At 37.8% G+C, this 22009-nt stretch overlaps 1 long non-coding RNA gene across 2 annotated transcripts; it reads left to right on the forward strand.

Moving 5' to 3' along the window:
- Positions 1-6211: 6211 nt before the first annotated feature.
- Positions 6212-20517, forward strand: LOC114678219 (uncharacterized). 2 transcript variants are annotated; one of them, XR_003729502.2, is made up of 3 exons: positions 6212-6271; positions 13152-13377; positions 19301-20517. It is a non-coding gene; the product is annotated as an uncharacterized LOC114678219 (long non-coding RNA). The 2 variants fall into 2 exon arrangements; XR_003729503.2 differs by lacking the exon at positions 6212-6271 and adding an exon at positions 7528-7588.
- Positions 20518-22009: the final 1492 nt, after the last annotated feature.

The raw sequence follows: 22009 nt of genomic DNA on the forward strand, positions 1-22009 counted from the left end.
CCAGATCTCATGAGAACTCACTATCACAAAAATAGCAAGGGGGAAATCTGGCCCTATGCTCCAATCACCTCTCACCAGGTCCCTCCCCCACAATTGGGAATTACAATTCAACATGAGATATGGGTGGGGACACACAGTCACACCATATCAGTAGAATAATATTTGAAGTTTGTTTCTTCTATTTGTCTTGAAATGAGCTTTGTGTATATAATTGGAAGTCTGATTATTAGATTACCTCCTCTTGCTTTTACTAAATTTTGTGGAATTTTTCATAATTTAGATCTTTTTGATATTTGGTAATTTAGATCTTTGGTCTTTTTGGAATTTTTGAAAGACTTTTAATGTCATATAAACTGCTGACCAACTAGAGGGGTATGTCAAACTGGCTAAAAAGTGACTAATTAGTGCAGGAGAGCTCCTGAACAGGAATCAGTCCTGGGTCTAACACTTAAAGGACTTTAAATACATTATTTCTTTTCTGTGAACTTCAATGTTCTTTAAGACAGGGTGGGAGGTAATAATATTTCACCTCCAGGATTGAAATGAAATCATTCATGTAATGCTGTTACTTGAATAACTGGTACTTTATATGAGTACTGAACATTGGAGGTTATACAGATTACCATTATGATTACCTACATTCTAGAATGTGGAGCAATGCTATAAATTAACATAAGCTATGGAATAATCTGATTATGCTATCCTTAAGAGACTTTAGAAATTCACCCTTAAAATTAGCAAAGAGTAGCCACTAAGCCCTTTCTATAAAGTTTTATAGTGCAAAGAGTGAGGCTTTGGGCTCAGTCAAACCAGAGTCTATGGTATCAATAACTGGTTAGTTGTGTAACTACAGCCAAGCTATTTTTACCTCTGTGAGTTTCAGTTTCTCATCTAATCATACATTCTATCCTGGAGAGCGACACTTCCTTGCTGGTTTAATGCCATTATCCTCTCTGTATACACCCCCAGCCTATGAAGAAGGAGCCCTGTTAAGAAAACAAAGACAAATTAGAATTCTTAAAATACACACTGCTATGCTGATGTGGGAAGATTTTTATGAGATGAGGTCATTATAATAGGTCCTTATAACCTCGTTTGTTTTCCACTTCTATATTTGTCATGGCTTATGTGGCCAGTTCAGATGTTAGGATTTGGAATCACTTCCCACCCATGTATCAAAAATAGAAACTAGATGAAGTCAAGTAAAGAACATAAGGGGCAGAATTTTCAAGGCAGCATCAAGACCAGTCCTTGTAAAAGGGAGATGGCTCTTCGAGAACATTATACGACTCAACTCAGCCCCCACACAGTATGCTAAGCACAGATATGGGGCAGATACCTGAGCCATAACTAAAATGTGTGCCTTGGCTTCTAGTGTACTTTGCCCATAGAGCCTTGGGAATCCAGTGATACATGAACCTCAACATCCTTGAGCAAATAATAACATTTGGCAATCTTCTTGCTATCCAACCATCTAATCATAATATCTTATCCAAAAATCCATTCTATGCAGTCATGGTTAGCATGAATGCTCAAAGAAAGGCTTTGCTTCTTTGCCTACTCACTCAGAACAAGCTATTATGAATGACAAGTATCTACTAATAATATGCTCTTTCATAGATATTTCATTTTCAGAAGGTACTATTGAAAATTAAACAGAATTCAAAGCAATGTTTTTCTATGTGAAATTTTGAGTATAGTCTGATGAGAGCAGTAAGGGTATAGAAATCACTCAAGAAATAACTGTGGATTGATTGAATAAATGAAAATATGAACAAATAAATAAAAAATATTTTGGAAATGGATGCCTTAACCGAATTAATTAAACAATTTGAAGATGGTATCCCTGGACTTGATTACTATTTTAGAAACTAAATACTCTAATTTATTTTATACATATCTTTGTTTTTCAGCAATGCCTGGGGAAGCTCTGGAAGTGTAACACACACTGGGATGGTGGAGGGGAATTAGTCAATGACTTTGGATAACACCTGGAATTTGACCTACAGACTGGAATACAGCTTCCTATTAAAATGTTTCATTCTTATAAGTCTTGTGTGCATGTATGGCTTTAAGGAAGAAATTTTCTCAGGCTTAAGACATAAATTAAAGCCATACAGTGTCAGCTTCAATAAGGGCCTCTGTTTTTCAAATTTTTTGACTTTCACTTAGAAAGACAACACTGTACTAGGAGGTTACTCTTTTTGATCAGTCTCAACGTTTTTCTAGCTGTTCTCAACTCCCCTTCAAAAGTATTTCCCGCTAGAATTACATGAATGTTGTGCCCCCAAGGTGAATGCAGTGTTTGGAACAACAAAATATTGATTTCCCATTGTGTAACTTCCATTTAATTTAAACCAAAATGCAAGAAGTGGAAAAGGGTTGGTAGGAGAGTACGCTGATATAACCCTTTCCGGTGATCCTTAAAAACTTCACACATTTCCAGTGTTGAATTTTGTTGACAGACACTTACTTCAATCACATTTGGTCTTACATATCTCTTCAAAGTCTGGTTTTAAACAAATCTAAAATCTTTAAAAGCCTGGTTTCACCAGCCAAGAATTGATATGGTGAGCATTAAACCCTAGCTGTTTGCCCAATTCAGTCTCATTCATCATAGTTGGTTTAACCGACTTACTCCAAAACAGCCTCTAAATTTACTGGCTGCTCCATAAATGCATGAAAAAGACAGCTCTCTACCACCTCCAGCATCATAGGCTTTGCCTTTGCAATTCCATTATTGCTCCAGTCAAAGGGAAATTGAAAACCCTCTTGAGTATTATTCTATCATTTTGTATATTCTATTATCTTACTTAACATTTTCTGATCGGCTTTTCTCCCCATCCCCTAGCTCAATGCTATTTTCCTATGATATTTTTGTCTTCTAACATTATTTTACAAAATCATAGTAAATGTAGTTAACATTGGTTATTTTGATATCTTTTTCTCTGCCTTGTTTATATGAGGAATTGTTGAAGTTCTTGCCATCTGATTTCCTTTTTAGGAGATATTTTTACCAGGTTTTGTCATTTTTATCATTTAATGGATAAAGTGGTCATTCTTTTTATTATTAATTTCTATACATTTTATGCATCTGTTTGTTAATCCATTCATTTAAAATTTCATTTAAGGGCTGGGCGCGGTGGCTCACGCCTGTAATCCCAGCACTTTGGGAGGCCGAGGCGGGCAGATCACAAGGTCAGGAGATCGAGACCACGGTGAAACTTCCTCTCTACTAAAAATACAAAAAAAATTAGCCGGGCGCGGTGGTGGGCGCCTGTAGTCCCAGCTACTCAGGAGGCTGAGGCAGGAGAATGGCGTGAACTCGGGAGGCGGAGCTTGCAGTGAGCCGAGATCGCGCCACTGCACTCCAGCCTGGGGAACAGAGCGAGACTCCGTCTCAAATAAATAAATAAATAAATAAATAAATAAATAAATAAATAAATAAATTTAAATAATGAAAAAATATCTACTTTGTACCCGACTGCTAAGCACTTTATGTACATCAATAATTTTACGAGGTTGGTTCTATTATCTTTCTTGCATTGCTTAAAAAACTGAGGCTCATAGGAGTTAAATAATTTGTCTAAACTTACAGAGGTAAATATTAAAAGCAGAACTGCAAACGATAATCTTCATTTTTAAGCCTGAGTTCTAACTTTCATACAATTCTGGATTTATCATCAGTTGGTCACTATTTTGAGACATGAGGTTAGCTTGTAGGAGAGAAAAATAAATTTTAAAAAAGATACTGCCTTCACAAAACTTGCACTATACAGTAGTGAAGGGAAAAATCTACACACACCAAAAACTTTAATACCTCATATAAATAGAATACACACCTGAGAAAGAAAAAGCCCTTCAAGCATTAAGAAGCTGAGAAGATCCTTGATAATTCAAAATGGTGGGTCTTGCTGTTCCCCTCAGCTGAACTACCTTCCCTTGCTCTTCTAACTTCTTAGCAAACTTCAAAGCTTTCCTGGTTACCCTGCCCTACAGTGCTATCTTATTTTGCTAAATTCTGATAGAATTCCCTGCAGCTCAGGCATATTTAATATTACTGATTTTACTGTTGGGTATTTATCTTGCGTCTCATATGGTTTGTCTCTTTAACCTAATCATAATCTTCATGAGCTCACTCCCTGAATAACCTGGCTAGTTGTATATTCAAAATAAAGGGCATTTGTAATTGCAATTATAAACACGTGGTTCATTTTGGTAGCACAATGCTTCTCAACCTGTGCAGATGATGGAAAAGCATTAAAGTCATCACACTGTAAAAGGAGACATCAATATATCTGATTTTATGTAACTAGATATATTATCTTACCATGCATTAGTTACTGTCCCAGAATTTATATATTGTAGATAAGTAATAAAAAGCAACAAAGATTGAAGGAGAACAAAACTTTTAAGAGGAAATATATAAAAATTATATGAATGCATGTTATTCACGTTTTATTCTGTTGTATTTTGCCTTGCTTTGTTTTTTAATAAAGTGGGGAAACATAAAAGCCTTTTAAAATATTGGTGATATAGTTGCTTGTATTACTCAACTTGCAAGTCCTTGGAGTTCTATGAAGCCACAGTTTGGAAATATCTGCCACAGTGGCAAAATGTTGTATTTATTGTTACGTCAATTTGTAAGGTAGCTAATGGCTACAGGTGTTATTAATTACAAAAGAATTCGGACATGCTCAGTTACTTGGCTAGGAGCATAATCACAAAATCAGATCTAATCAATTTCAGAGACAATGATTTGAAGGTGCAGCACTTCTTGTTTTGATCATTGAGATATTTAATCCCATATTCTTATTTTCTTATAATGCTAAAGAAGCATAGAGATAGATTTAAGTGGTAAACAATTTTAATGCTGTTGGTATCTCCCTAGACACTTTTTATCTTTAATTACAGTAGAAGGGGGATAAGAAGGCACCAACATTTACTTAGCTCCAGTTATGTGCCAGGTACTCTGTATAATTTAATTGACATTTATTCATTCCTTAACAAATATTTTTCAACAGCTGGCACGTTACACTTATCACTCTTGTGATAAGCAAAAATAGACATGCTCCCTACATTCATGAAAGGTACATATTCCAGTGTTAGACACTAACCAAATTCATAATTGTAAACAATGCTATGAAGAAATAATATGTAATTTTATCCTCAACAATCCTTTAAGGAAGCACACTGTTGCCTATTCATAAATTAGGAGGTTAAAGAACTTGTCCAAATCTACAAGGCTAGTAAAGGTCAGCATGGCTGCCAGGTATGGCTCAGCAAGTGTTGCCTGAAACTCTTCTGAGGGCGGGGGCGTTATTCACATCCACTATAACGTAGCTGAGGCTTCCAGAGTTTTGACGTGTATCATCCGCACAACCATATGTGTGGCCTTAAGTCAGAGAGCACTCAGCCCTCAGTTTCTCCACTTGTCCCTAATTATTGTAGTTTCTCACAGTAATTAAGTTTGAAATATGTTGGTTTGTTCATCAAACCTACTGTATCTTAAAGGTAAATTATGTAGGACAGCATCTAAACAATACCCAATTGAATGAAATACAATTCTCATTCAAATTAATAAAAGGTTGTTTGAGTGCCTGGTGTCTGTAAAAAAGACAGTATGAAAGATGTTTCCTGGCCTCACAGTTGCCAGCAGACCAGGAAAATAAATGAAATGAGATTGACCATCATGCCACAATGTACTTAGAAGGCATTTCATTGCCAGTGAAGAATTTGTTTTTGCCTCTCCTAGCAGCCGTATCAGTTGTGAGATGGAAGTTTGGAAGATAGCTAGAATACTTGCATGAAAAAGTTTGAATGATCTACCCCGGGCAATGGTGGATCCTTGCCAATTTGAGGGCATAGGAATATCATGTGCATCACAATGTTCAGAATGGTTACTCCAGCGGTGTGAAAACCCATGAAGGAAACTCCAAGACTCAGGGAATCCAATTAGGAAGCTTTCAAAAAAGATCGGCAGAAAGTGACAGGTTCTTGGATTATGGTGGTGAATTTTTTTTTTTTTAATTGGAAAAGTATGTTCTATTTGGAAGAAACATTGAAGTCTCCTTTCCTCCCGGTTTGCTGTAGTTGCAGCTTTGTGTAGCGAGTAACACTTAGTAAATCTTCCCTACTTTTTTACTGTACTATAAATGAACATTCTTACATAGCTTGTTTCTCAGCCCTTTTTAATTAGAATCAGAATAGGAGAATGGGTATCTCAGGCTGTGAGTAATTTGATATAGAACTTTTTACCTCCAGGTCAGTGGTAAGTGAAACGCATTTACATATTTTTAAGTGAATTTATTGCTCTTGAAGGGAGCCCAGTTGTAATCCTTGACACCAGAACACTTTATTGCTAGAAAGCCCACAGGCGTTGAAAACGTTGATCAGAAAATAACAGAGAGAAGGGGTTCAATTTCAACAGTTTTTCACTGTTTGGCTTCCCTTACAAGATCTTCTGAAATTGTTTGAATTAATCCTAGTTATGATTCTATTTTTAAAGGCTGATATCTATCTGATGACAAATTGGATACGAATCAATAAGATGGGCTTATTTCAATTTAGAGTATGAGCTATCCTGTTGCTTAAAAACAATTATCCATATTTGAAAAAGCAAGGAATTTATTACAGTATTCACGCTGTACTAGGGGGAAAAAGGAATGAGTGATAAAAATTGTATTACAAATTTCAGTAATAGGAATATGGCTTTTACAATTAGAAAATAATAGCACTGATTACATTGATCTTAGCATCAAGGGAAATGGAAGTTACTTTTTCTGGATGTGTGTGCCCATTTAACACCCCTAGAAATGACCAGAATGGATTCAACCCCGTCCAATTCCTCAGCTTCCAAGGCAACACATCCATGGCAACAAGTAAGCATCATTACAGATTCTCAACTGTGAAAAAAAAAATAAAAATTTCTTAACTCCCTTTAACCCAAGCACATTTTAGGTGATGTAAAAATACAAGAAAAAATTTCAGTTTTATCATCATTGATTATATATATACTCTATCAGATATATTAGTAGAAGATGGGCATATAATAATTAATAAAGCAAATTACCTGTGTCTTAGCTTGAAGTACTCTGAATGCATAACCTAGAAAAAGAGCTTGCATGAGGACCATTTATTAGGGACAGGAACCCAAGGGACAGGAATGACAGAGAGCATGAAATGCAGGAGGGAAAGCCAAACCAAAAATGAATGCATCAGCCACCATATAGGCAAATGGTGTTCCATCCTGCCAGAATTTCTAAGGAGGCTTATGAAATGTATTTCAGAATTGTTCACCTGGAAGATAAAAGGGAGATTTCTTTTTCTTTTTTTTTTTTTTTTTTTTTTGCTGTGGGCGCTGGCTCTCCAATTGTCAAGCGTGACCTAATGGACGTGAACTTCCCCACACAACCAAGTTGTGTGACTGGCACAGACATGCCTTGCAGCAGCATCAGGGAGGCCTTGTGGAGCCTAAGAAAGACACTGTCAGGTTCACCTGTGTGAGCTCGGCCAGAACCTATGCTGGACTATATGGTGCAGCCGACTGGTGGAAGAGATGAGGCTGAGAAGACACGAAAGGCTTATGGTACTCTCTTCCCTTAGGGTACTCAATATTCAATGCATACCAAAAAGTCATACCCTCTCTGAAAGAAAGAAGTTAAAGACATGCATCCTTTTAGAATTATTATATAAAGTAGATAGGTACAGATTAAATCTATGAGTTTTGGAGTCAGAAAAATTGTGGTTTGAACTTTGTTGGTAATTCTTACTCTTTGTGCGGCCTCGATCAACTCATTTAGCATTTTCTCATTGGTAAAAGGGAGGCTGTGGTATGGTAAAATAGTTTCTATTCCCCACAACGATTGTGAATATTAAATGTGATTATGTATAGCATCTAGTCCATTGTTGTGCATAGGTACCATATCAAAAACAAGTTTTTAGAGGTGAAGATTGGCGATCTTTCTATTTTCTTACTCCCATCCATATTTATGCATCAAATGATGCCATGAAGCATAACATATTTTTAATGATTTGAGGATTCCTAAGATAGAAATAAGGCTTCTCATAGTGCTGAGAACCGAAAAAAAGGAAAGCTGTATTTTGTCTCAAGTTTATCAGAGTTCAAAATAGAAAGTGTTTTAAGCTTCATTTTCAATTCATAAAGTTCTAAATTCTATTTTCTGAGAAGAAGTCAGCAGATGATTTGGCTTTCTAATTGTTAAACTAACTTTTTAAAAATTTAAGAAAAAAAAATTGATGTTTGGCTAAGCTGTTTCTTGAAACACCAGTGACCCTGAATGCAAAGTCTTTATAAGCTAAGAATTCCCTGAAGCTTGATAGGAACATTGAGATCTTAACCTACACAACAGAACAGCAGGATAAGGCACGTCACTGTGCTGAGATATCACTTGGGGCCAGATTTTAATAGCTGACAATTCATAATGGATTGACAAAAGCAAAACATCATTAACTGGAATCTACAAAGTCGACATTTCCATATGCAAATAGGAGCTGGCACATATGTGCCTGTGTACAAGTCTCATTGCTTGTTCAGTTGTCTGTATGTCCTTTCCTTTGTCTTTAAGATCCCAGTGGACAAGAACCACGTCTAATAACTCACTTTGCAAAACAACAACAGGTGCACAGATTGAGGCCTCGCTAAATGTTTTCTATGGTAATGATGGCGATATTGTTGATTTTCTCTCTTATGTAAGAGTAAGGTCTATAGTCTAATGTCAGTAACCAGGAGTAAAAAGATAGTCATGAATGGCACATTTGAGCAATGGAACATGAAAGTTACATTATATTTATGTAACTAGGATGGACTAAACTGACCCTAAGGGTGCATCACCAGAAACAGCACTCACTCTGATATTCTATATCTTACTTTAAGTTCATAATATCGATTCTTATAAAAGATGTTTCCTTCATTGCAAGGTAGATAACTCTTTCATATTTATTCTGAGAATAATGGGGCTGTGACTTTTACTTTTTAATGTAAATCTGCTTGATTCAGTAAAATTTCATAAAAGAAATTATAGCAACAGACTGCCTGCCTGATTCTGGCTTATGGGAAAGTGATTTAACCTCTCTAGTATTAAGTTCTTCTTGAATAATTGTAACCTATCTTACAGACTTGTTGTGCAGATCAGATAAGATCAAACAAGATAATATAAAGTGCTATAAAAACTTAAGCTATTATTATCCCTGAAAACTTATCATTTGGGCTGGGCTTAGGTGACTTTAGGAAATAGCCAATTATACTATTTCCTTTATGAAAATATAATCTTGGACTTATTGTTCAGCATGCCTGTGTGAACACACTACAAGGACCCACAGCCTCTTAAGATTCCTCACTGTACTTTCTTTCTCCATGTTCCCCAGGGATCTGTCCTTCTTGGCTTGGCTTTCCTTTTCTTCTGTGTATACAAATGTTGTGTGTTAAGATCAAGGAGTGGACACCTGGTTTGCTTCTCCGAGTTCCATCACTCAGTCTCATAAAGATTTCGCTTTGGGCATTGCAGCTGGCATTCTTTTCTTTCTCTTCCTTGCTGCTGAATGGTTACACAGGAAAGAATAATGAAGGCTTAAACTCTCTGATTCGGCTTCCTATCTACCTTGCATCCTCCTGTTACCAAAGGGGAAACACATGTTTTTCAAACTCAATTTTTGCCGATGAAAATTTTGTTCAGTTTCACAGCTTGACTTCAGAATTTTCCCAAGTGATGGTAAATTTCATTCCCTTGCCAAACAAGGAAATAACCTACAAACATGTTTGGAAGAAAAACTTAGCAATCCCCATGAAGCTTTAGTATCAGATAAACAGAAGAAAGAAAACAAAATTGTTATGCCAGCCCCTCTGTCATTCAAAATACTGATATGTTTAAACATAGCAAATTTGGGGAGAATATTTAACCTAGGTCAATAGAATATATTAAGTTACTAACCTGTAAACCTTGATGTATAGATATTTATAGTAATGGTAGCATTTGACCTCTGAAAAGACAAAGAAGTGAAGCTTACACACGGCTCAAGATTGAATGCATATTTGGTGAATCAATTATAGTTAGAGACAATGATCAATTAGATTTTCTTCCTCTCATACATGCTACTATTTTGTTTAGAACATTCATTTGAGAAATTACTTATGAAAACTTAACTTTTCTTATTTCCTTGATGGTTAACTAAACCACTATAATTCTAAGTTCCTTTTTATTGTCTTAGTTCACCACAGCCCAGATAAAAGCCCTTTCTATAGGTCACTTTCATTAAAGGTGTGATAAAAATAAATGACTTGTAACAGGTAGAGAAAACACGAACCAGGAGGGGTAGGCTGCAATCCTATTTCCCAGCAGTGCTCCAGAAAGTCTCCATGTTCTTTTGGGTTTTATTTCTGTGTTCAATTCCCACCAAGTTAAACCGCTCCGCGACCCCATCCCCATCTTCCTGCCTGGGTGTCAAGGGCTGACACTGAAATAGACAAAAGGTAGAAGAGACCTTCCCTCCTTCAAAAGGGTTTTGGAAGTTAGCTAGTTTATTTAATCCCCAAGCAAACCTGCAGTCAAGTTAATCAGAATGAGAGAAACAGCTTCCTACATACGAGCTAGGACTGCGAGAAATTGTTTTTCAGGGTGTTTTATAGCCAAAAGCCTTCAAGGGAATGGAAGAGCTCTCCAACCAGGGGCACAAATATTCAAGGAGAGCTTGTTTGTTTTACGGTTATTTTTATCCCACAATAAACAGCTTAAATTTGCAGACTATACTTTTTGACTATAAAGTGGGTTATTTCTCAAGATGCTGGTGCTTTCCCCTAACAGATGGAATAAATAGAAGAAAATGCTGAGAATACACCACTGAAATTCTGATTTATTCAATCATTAACAAAAAGAAGTACAATTTCAATGGTAATAGAATGAAAACCCAACTGTTTTTGCTTTCCTTCTGAAAACTCGTTTTCTATGGAGAATGATGCTGTTAGGCAAACACCTATTTAAACCTCAGCAATGTATAATCTTAACTTCAGGCAGCATGGTTGTATAGGTTTGGTAATTTGTAATACCTCTGCAACTAGGGATAAAATATTAACTTCCAATAATATAAGCAGTATCTGCAATACAAATACTAAAAGTGCTACATTATCTCCCAGGAAAGATATTTTAATAAAAAAGACTTTGCACTTGGTTTTCAATGCTTCTCTAGGCAGTTGCTTTGTAGGCTTGTAAGAGGAAACACAGTGTATATGCAACCTTTGGAGACATGCACTAAGTAGACAACCAGTCAGTCCAGTATGTCTTTCTTAGGACACAAATAAGAAGGCAGGAAAACAAAAGCCATTTAAGTGCAACAATAACCTCAGGGAGAACACTTTCATGTTGGAAACCACACTAAATGCTTCTTGGAAAAATTGCTTGAATATAATGAAACCAAATAAAATATTGCTGTAAGTCTATAAGAAAATCAGAAAACCTAAAATTAAAAAAAAAAATCCATGACATACATATATGTGTAAAAAATCCATTATATACACACGTGTGCACACACTCGTGCACATACACAGGGTATGTAAGAACATAAAACGTTTATCTGTGTATTTTGCATATCACAAAGAACTGTAGGATATAAAGATTTCAACATATTTGTGCATAAACTTTTTAAAGATTTTGAAGTCCTTGAGCTGGAGCTTGGCTCTGTCGTTAACCAATGTTGTGACCTTGGCTTACTCATCTTTTTTAAATCCTAAGATTATTTTTGCAGAATTTGGTAATTAGACTTCTAAATGATCTGTAAGGAAGTTCTCTCCAGTTCTAAAATACTGTAATTTTAAGGTTTTCCTTTTGTTTTTTTGCTTTCAACTGAGTATTTCTTTTTTTTTTAGGTTTATTGTTAATAAAAAGATATCAACATAGAATTATGTTTGCAATATGCAATCACCTATATTTAGCTGAAGAGAGATGTTTATGACAGAACCCCTTCAGTTTCCTCCTTTGTTATCTTTGGTTTACATCAGATGAAAAGCTTCCCAGTAGCAAGGTGGCAGTTACAGTCTATGGAGCCTAGAATGAAAACGAAACTAAGTTATTTTAGAAGACACCTCATTTAATAGATTCTCCTATTCACTTATTCCTCTCTCTCTTCTTTTCTCTAATCCAGAACAATTCTTAAAATCTTGAATAAGAACAGAACTTTACGATAGTCTTCCCAGGAGTTTTAACAAAGCTATGTATAGAAGCAGTCTGGTTGAACATTTTTAAATCTATAAATTCTAAAACTGGATGTGGCTTCTCCTGTCCTAATCATGTAAGCAGACTGCAACAACATTACTGCTCAAACCAACGAGGTCTTTTAAAATGTGCTGCCCGTTTCCTTTTTCAATCTGCCGAATAGCTGTAGTTATTTTTAAACCTCTTTAGTTCTCTATGCACACATAGTATCATGCCTATCTCTTCGTGCAGGTGTGTGTTTTGTTGTGGTTTGTTTACAATTGGCAGGACTTGATTGTAAAAGCCCTGTATTATGAATAAACCAATGCCTGAAATGAAGTGGAACCTTGATTTATTTGGGTAGGACTGTTTTCCAGTACTGTAAATCATATTTTGGTGTTCATTTACCTTTGCATTCTTTTTGAGCCACCGGCACTGAGGCTGACGAATGGGAATCAAATGAAGTGTGCTAAGTGCTTCTGCTGGAGGGTTTCAGCTCCCCACTTGCCGGGGTGTGATTTATCTCTGCAATACATCATGCAACTTATTTTCCTTTACTTATTTTATTTAGTGTTGTCACAAATAATATCAATTGGCCATTGCCTATGAACCCTAAACAGCAGTAAATTAATGAAATAAGCTGCATGTACAGAACTCATCTGTCCCCAATTTGATTAGAGCCACTTTGGTTGTACCAAGCCATTTACTATAGATGAGCTTCATTTATTAAACAAGCAGCTTCATGAGTTCTTGGTAAATTGTTATGCATAGTATTTGCAGTGATTTTAATGAAACACTTAAAGTTGACTCTTTTATATCTCAATCACTAAGAGTATTTTATGCCTGTGAAATAGGCATTTTGAGTCATCTTGTGACTTTCATCTGACTAACTCCATCTGAAGTAGTTGTCTATTTATGGAAGGAGTTGTCCTTTATTTTTGTTTCTAGGGAGGACAGTAGGAGCAAGGGAACAGCAGAGGGGCTTATTTCATGTAAGGGCTTCTTGTCACCTGAACTATGGTTGAAGTTCCCTCACAGCACACAGCCGCTGGTCATAGTTCTACCCAGGCATTTCTGTGCGCACATCTTCCTGCTGCACTTGCATATCAAGAAGCATTTTAGACCACAGGAATGCAGGATTCCAAGGCACCAATTTACCTTGGAATCTGAAAAGGTAGGTTTCACAAAGCAAATGCTTTTTAGAAAACAATCAGAATCATTCAGATAGATAACGTTGGTGTTTCTTTGTGGCTTTAACAAACCTGGGGGGGCCAAACATGTTCCAGAAAAGCACTGCAAGGTAGGTAAAAGCTGTGAATCAGAAATAGGGAAAGCATAAGTGACTCTGATATGAAACAAGGTGACAGCTTCTGGGCACTGGGGAAACTGCCACAAAAACAAGAGAAGGGGTGTGGGACACAATGCAGGGAACATGTATCCAGAGGCTGCAGTGAGACGTGCTGATCGCATAACTTCGTGAAGGGCAGAGGAACAAAGCTGGGGGACAAAGAAATCATGGTGGATGAGATAAGAACATTCCGGAGAAGTATCTGTGTGAGAGTAAAGCAGAATAAAAATTGGAAACATTTGGAAGAGCTTGTCTTTTTCCAGAGCTTAAATGAAGGTGGGTGGTGGTGATGTAACGCAGAATCGTCCTATATGTCTTTGCTAAGAACATATGTCCTCCTCATGAATCCACTGCAGTCAATACCAATAAAAAAAAGTGTGAGGCAATCATAGAAATGCTTAGTGTTAAAGTTAAGAGCATATTCAATATTCCTGTTTTACTAAAGAATTTTATGCTTGCCAGTACTTCAAACCCTCACATGTTTTCAAAGAAATTTAGAGCCCCAAAATGCTAGAGCTAACAAACTGAAAAAGAGGAAATTTAGATATCCCAGTCCCACAGATTTTGTTAATGATGTTTCCTGAGAGTTACTTTATAATTTTTTCAGCATATAGTTATAGTAGAAATCTAATTCGTTAGTATAAGTTCTTTATTTTAAATGAAAATTAAAAAGTTCATTGAGACAGTCTCCTAATTAGAGAGAATATGAAAGGAAGGAAGGAAAGGGAAAGAAGGAAGGAAAGAAGGAAGGAAGGAAGGAAGGAAGGAAGGAAGGAAGGAAGGAAGGAAGGAAGGGAGGGAGGGAGGGAGGGAGGGAGGGAGGGAGGGAGGGAGGGAGGGAGGGAGATAGGTGTCCATACCAGAGTGACTTCCTCTTGAATAGGGGCTGAGTAAAATAAGGCTGAGACCTACTGGGCTGCATTCCCAGGAGGTCAGGCATACTTAATCAAAGGATGAGACAGGAAGTCAGCACAAGATACAGGTTACAAAGACCCTGTTGATAAAACAGGATGTGGTAAAGAAGCTGGCCAAATTCCACCAAAACCCAAAACCAAGATGGCCTCGAAAGTGACCTCTGGTCATCATCACTGCTCATTTTATGCTAATAATGCATTAGCATGCAAAAAGACACTCCCACCAGACCATGACAGTCTACACGCCAACATCCGGAAGTTATCCTGTATGGTCTAAAAGCAAGAGGAACCCTCAGTTTTGGAAATTGCCTGTCTCTTTCCCAGAAAATTCGTGAATAATCCACCCCTTGTTTAGCATATAATCAAGAAATAACTCTAAGTATACTCAGTCAATCAGCCCATACTGCTGCTCTGCCTATGGAGCAGCCATTTTTTTGTTTCTTTACTTCTCTAATAAATTTGCTTTCACTCTACTCTGGACCTGCCTCAAATTCTTTCTTGTGGAAGAAGGAAGGAAGGAAGGAGGGAAAGAAGGCAGGGAGGGAAGGGAGGAGGAAGGAAGGAAGGAAGGAAGGAAGGAAGGAAGGAAGGAAGGAAGGAAGGAAGGAAGGAAGGAAGGAGAGAAAAAAAAGACTTGCAATTCTTGTATGTATACATCATTATTATTATTAAGTGATTTTTTTCGTGCTCACTATATAACATATAAATATCATGGAACATTTACTTTGAGATAAAAGGAGCTGGAAAATATTAAATAAAATGCATCCCACTCAACAAGTCCAAAGGTGAGTTTCATGACAAAAATGATATCTTGGTGAAAAGTGTTTTGAAAGCAACTGCTACCCTAAATATTTCTTTCATATTCACAGTTGCACACTAATAAGAGATTCTGAGGAGTTCTGCAGTAAGATAGTGTCTGGGTTTGTTTTAACTTGCATTTCAAAACTATGTTTGACTAGGGTAATTTTTTTTTTCATATAACAGCTATTAACAGACTATGTACTAGTGCTTCAACGAACATATCTTGGGAAATGCTGCTATCAACGCTTCTGCATAACTCACTCACAAATTCTAACTCTTTTAGAGATTATACTTAGGAAAATGTGTCCATGGGTAGAACTACCCATAAGAAAAGTAAGGTTTATGAAGGGAATTCTAAGCTCTGGAGTCTTCAGACGTGACCAATGAGGGAATAAAACCTCATTCTGGGAGTTCCCAAACTCCGGATGTTTTATTTTATCTGTAACCGAACTTGAAATTGAAAACTCAATCTTTAAAATGCAGTACTATCATAAAAAAAAAAAAACCCTATAGATAGGATACTCATATTTAGCAATGCTCTTTTTCTCATTTTTGAAGTTGTAAACGTGACTAAAAGCCAAAAATACCGATTCCGACTCAGCAACTTCCTTTGTTACCTGAATTCCACATCTTCTCTACCAATCAAATTGCTGAAATCTCGCTCTAAAATTAGCAATTTTGTTCTGATTATTTCTCAGCTTCATTTCCCTTGATCTCTTGGGGGCATTTGATAGTGTTGATCTTGTTGAACGTGTTCTCGCCCAGGGCCTCTGTATTACACCATGCCAATTCTTCTTCCACCTCTCTAATTACTCTTGGTCACTGCTTCCTGATCCAGTAATTTCACTGTTCCTATCATGCCACAAAGCCCAGGTCCTAATCAGATGTTTGTTTCCTTTCATATCCTTTCTTCTAGAGTCCACTGCTCGTCTCTGTTTTTCAGGGGTCATCTCTAAAAATATGCTGGCCCAATGTGTGACTCTCTAGCTCAAGAGCCATCCTTGTATTTCCAAGCATATCAGAATATTTTCTCTCAAATAACCTTCTGACAGATCCAGTTTAAGAAGTTAACACTAAACTTGCCATCTATTCTAAAACAGTCTCATTTTTAATCATGACCTTATTGCTCTATGTAGCAACACCATTTTTTTAGCTTAAAATGTACTTTAAGTTGCAGCTTACGTTTTAATGTAAGTTAAGGAAAACTCAAACTGTAAGTTTTTCTAGTGCTTTTTAGTGTATTAATTCCTTACCATATGCCATTACCATGCTAAGCACTACAGATACAAAGTCACTTGACCTTCAAGAACCTCATGATTTAATCTGAGAAATAGGAATATAAACACAAAATCAAAATAAGTTTAATGTTATCAGTACAAGATGTGTAAGTTGTTATGGGAAGAGAAAAGTCAGAGCTCAGAGAACCACAGAGGTGGGACAACGTTAGAAAAGGCTTCATAAGAGAGGCAGCATTTGAGCTGTGTCTGAAAGTTGAGCTGAAGGTCATATGAGGCATAATAGAAAGAGAAATGCTATTCCAGGCTGTAAATATTTATGTTTTTTTTTTTTTTTTTTTTTTTTTTTAAGATGGAGTCACGCTCTGTCGTCCAGGCTGGAGTGCAGTGGAGCGATCTCGGCTCACTGCAAGCTCTGCCTCCCGGGTTCAGGCGATTCTCTTGCCTCAGCCTCCCGGGTAGCTGGGACTACAGGCGCCGGCCACCTCGCCTGGCTAATTTTTTTTGTATTTTTAGTAGAGACGGGATTTCACCGTGTTAGCCAGGATGGTCTCGATCTTCTGACCTTGTGATCCACCCACCTCGGCCTCCCAAAGTGCTGGGATTATAGGCGTGAGCCACCGCCTCCGGCTTATTTATGTTATTTAAAGGGACAGTCAGAACTTCGGTTTGTCTGTGTGGGGGACAGAGTTTATAAAACTCATTTAGATTTGGAGGAGCTATTAGGAGATGAGGCAGGGAAAATGTTGAACCTAGCTTACTACTGACCTTGAATGACTTGCTAAGGAGTTTGGATGTAACTCCCTGAAAACTAGGGGAGATGAGCAGAATTTAAGCAGAAAAGTGCATAATCATGTCTCTGTTATAGAATGATCATGCTGAGAGTAACGAAGATGGAAAAGAGCAAATGTGATAGAGGACATAAAAATAGTCTGCTATCTAGTTTTCCTGACTCCAGGTTCTTTACTTAATTCTAATACTCCTCGGTGACTTTGTGACACTTGATTGTGTGTGTGGGTGCACAACACACACACTAAACCCAAAATGATTTCAGTAACTATAATTTTTTTGTTACAACAAAATAAAAGTCTTTTGCCTTACTTTCAATGTCCCCCAGATTTACTGAAGGATACGTTTTTTCACATATGCAACGGTATCCTCTCCCAAAGGCCCACCCTTTTTGGTATTTGTTGACATCCCCCAACTTCTGAACATATGGGCATACCATAGTCATTCCAACTGAACTCTGCATTCTTCTTTGCCTTCATCCTCTCCCATGGTCTGCTCCTTTCCTCTTTATTTATATAGATCAGGTCCATTTTTCATCCCCAAGTACAAATCTGTTCCTCTCCCATGGAGCCTTCTCTTATTAGCTTGTCCCGTTCTCACTGATATATATCTATATAGATATCTCTATCTATCTATCTATCTATCTATCTATCTATCTATCTATCTATCTATCTATTTTCCCCCAAAAAACTCTTTAATGTGTGCTGGATCCTGCAATTCATGCATTATCTTTTTCCATTTTTTCTTTTACATTTTAGACTAATTTCAAATAAATGATTTGTTTCTTGAAGCCTAGAACTATGTGCTCATCACACCCCTGGGTTTCTCACTTGTTTTGAAAATAATCGACATCCTAAAATCAATCTACGAGACTTCTTTTAGATTTCTTTTTTTATGTTGGTCTCAATGCAAGAATCTACAACAAGAAAAAAAATGTGTCTAAATTTGTTAAGTATAGGCCAGGCACAGTGGCTCATGCCTGTAATCCAAGCACTTTGGGAGGCTGAGGCAGGTAGATAGATCACTTGAGTTCAGGAGTTAGAGACCAGCCTGGACAACATGATGAAACCTTGTTTCTGCAAAAAATTTAAAAAGATAACCAGTTGTGGTGGCATGTGCCTATAGTTCCAGCTCCTTAGGAGGCTGAGGTGAGATGATTGCTTGAGCCCAGGAGGGAGGGGGTACAATGAGCTAAGATCATGCCCCTGAGCTCCAGTCTGTGCAACAGAGCCAGATCCTGTCTCAAAAATAAATAAATACATAAAAAATACTGAGCATTTACGTGAAAAGCACTGTGTTAGATGAATCTATGTGTAAGCCTTATCATAGCACTATGTGGTATTATTGTGATTATTATTAATATCATCATCATCACTGCCATATTAATATAAGGAAAGTGAGTTAGAAATACATTAAATAGGTCAGGCGTGGTGGCTCACACCTGTAATCTTGGCACTTTGGGAGGCCGAGGCAGGCGGATCACCTGAGGTCAGGAGTTTGAAACCAGCCTGATCAACATGGAGAAACCCTGTCTCTACTAAAAATACAAAAATTAGCCAGATATGGGGATGCATGCCTGTAATTCCAGCTACTCAAGAGGCTGAGGCAGGAGAATTGCTGGAACGCAGGAGGCAGAGGTTGCGGTGAGCCGAGACTGCACCATTGCACTCCAGCCTGGGCAACAAGAGTGCACTCCAGCCCGGGCAATAAGAGTGCACTCCAGGCTTCATCTCAAAAAAAAAAAAAAAAAAAAAAAATAAATAATTGTTCAAGGGCATTCATTCATCCAATCAACACATTTTTGTTGAGTTTTTATAGTGCCCCAGGCATGGTTCTAAGTATGAGTGCAAAAGTAATTGTGGTTTTTGCATTCTTGGAATTTGGCGTTTGATATTGGAATACATTCTTAAATAAATGTGGTTTTGTTAAACATCATTTTAATGGGCATTTCTCATTTTATGTTTTTTGCTCATCACTTATTACTTGCTGTTTATTTTTTGTTTATTTTAGATGATGGAAACGATGTTAGACAGAGAGAAAACTCGAGTGATTTTCTTATTTGAGTTCAAAATGGGTCGTAAAGTAGTGGAGACAACTCTCAAAATCAACAACGCATTTGGTCCAAGAACTGCTAACGAACGTACAGTGCAGTGGCGGTTCAAGAAGTTTTGCAAAGGAGAGGAGAGCCTTGAAGACGAGGAACATAGTAGTTGGCTATTGGAAGTTGACAATGACCAACTGAGAGCAACCATGGAAGCTGATCCTCTTACAACTGTGTGAGAAGTTGCCAAGGAACTCAGCATTGAGCATTCTAGAGTCGTTCAGCATTTGAAGTAAATTGGGAAGGTGAAAAAGCTGGATAAGTGGATGCCTCATGAGCTGAGTGAAAATTAAAAAAAAAAATTGTCATTTTGAAGTGTCATCTTCTCTTATTCTACACAACAACAGATCATTTCTCGATCAGATTGTGACTTCCAATGTAACATAGATTTTATATGACAACCGGTGATGACCAGCTCAGTGGCTAGACCAAGAAGCTCCAAAGCACTTCCCAAAGCCAAATTTGGACCAAAAAAATGTCATGTTCACTGTTTGGTGGTCTGCTGCTGGTCTGATCCACTATTGCTTTCTGAATCCCAGCAAAACCATTACATCTGATAAGTATGCTCAGCAGTTCAAAGAGATGCACCGAAAACTTCAACCTTGCAATCATCTTTGGTCAGCAGAAAGGGCCCAATTCTCCACAACAATGCATGACTGCACATCACACAACTAAAGCTTCAGAAGTTGAACAAACTGGGCTACGAAGTTTTGCCTCACCCACCATATTCACCTGACCTCTCGCCAACCGACTACCACTTCTTTAAGCATCTCGACAACTTTTTGTAAGGAAAACACTTCCACAACCAGTAGAATGCAGAAAGTGCTTTCCAAGAGTTCATTGAATCCTGAAGCACGGATTTTTATGCTACGGGAATAAACAAACTTATTTTTCATTGGTAAAAATGTATTGATTTTAATGTTTTCTATTTTGATTAATAAAGATGTGTTTGAGCCTAGTTATAATGATTTAAAATTCATTATCCAAAACCGCGATTACTTTTGCACCAGCCAAATATGAGGGAGAAATAGTTGCACAGAACAGTTCTTTCCTGGAAGTCAGGCATTTTGCCTAGGGGGAAGGATCATTAAAAATTTAAACATTTTAATAAAACCATTAGAACAAATGATTTTGTAACAATATCTGATAGGGTGATACATGCTGTTGAAACAGGAAAGGTTCTCTTGCCCCCCTCACAGGACTGATGATGGGGGCGTGGCTCGCTTCTTCAGTGCCCCACTGCTCAAACCTCTAGGGGAGCATACAGACCAGCAGGCTGTGGGGCTCTGACCCCACAGCAGTGTCTAGAGGTGAGTGTCTACAGCTAAAGCCCCAGTGGGTGTGTGTTACAAGGTACTCTTTTAGTTTGCTGTCTATAGGCGGCTTGTGTTAACCAGCTGGATTAGACCCTCTACCTTATCCCAAGAACAGAGGGCTTTCTGTATTCTGGGTTCTTGCCTTGGTGTATGGGAAGAATTGGATCACATGTGGGCTTGGAGAATGATTGTAAAGTTTTGTTGAGTGGAAGTAACTCTCAATCGATGGGGAAGCCAGAAGGGAGATGGTTTTCTTCTGGAGTTGGGCTGCTCAGTGGGCCCCTGGCTCTCTCCTAAGACTGCCCAGGCCAAACTCCACCTCATCCTGCTAGACGACTGCCTGGCCTCTTGCCGGCATCAGCCAATGTGCTCTTCCATTGGTGTGCTCCCCTCGACGTCCTCTCAATGTCCGGCCACTTGTCTTTCTGTTGATGTGTTCCTCTGCCTTTCCAGAAGCTTCTGTCTCTGCCTTGCTAGGGTCTCAGGTTTTTATAGGCACAGAATGGGATTGTGGTGGGCCAGGGCGTTCTTGGAAAATGCAACATTTGGGCGCAAAGGCGGAAGTGCCGGTCCTCACCTAGGTCCGTGGGGGTAGGGCCCCCTCTATCCAGCACTTCTCTTCCTCCTTTCCATACCATTTAAAGGGACCGTGCCCTTCTCTTCCTGGCACTCTTGTATCACTATAAAAATAAAACCGCGAAAAGCTTGGAGTGCCAAGAGCGGTAAATGTTGAGCTAGGATGGGAACCCAAGCTCTAGATCCTCTGTAATAGCCCCTATCATTCATCAGTCTCAGGTACAACTGGGAGGTCACAATGCAACCCATAACGAAAGCATCTTTATTACTGGCATTTGAGGCCTCCAATAATCACTCTTTACCTACATAATCGAAGGTAACTCAAGTCAGCAACATCAAATCTGTGTTCAAATCAAAAGTCTACTTATCTTCACTGAAAGTGTACTCACTATGACTCTGTTCCTTGGCTCACGCTGTTCCTTTAGCATGTGTGCACATGCACTCAGACACATGTACACACATGCTTCCTTTTGACTTTGAGACATATATACACACGTGCTTCCTTTTGACTTTAATGCAAGTTCAATTTATTCTATAAAACATTCCCTGTTGATTAGAGTAAGAGTTACATCTTCAATTTTGTTTGTAATTTTTATCACACGTACTGTGATTCTGAATCTATAAATATGTGTTGACATAGCAGAATTTATCTGAGCTCTAGGCCCTGAAAATGATAAAATGGCAAAAAGAAACCAACATGCTAATATTTCAGAAACTGAAGAACTA

The sequence above is a fragment of the Macaca mulatta genome, chromosome 1, assembly GCF_049350105.2.
Source record: "Macaca mulatta isolate MMU2019108-1 chromosome 1, T2T-MMU8v2.0, whole genome shotgun sequence".
Taxonomy (NCBI): domain Eukaryota; kingdom Metazoa; phylum Chordata; class Mammalia; order Primates; family Cercopithecidae; genus Macaca; species Macaca mulatta.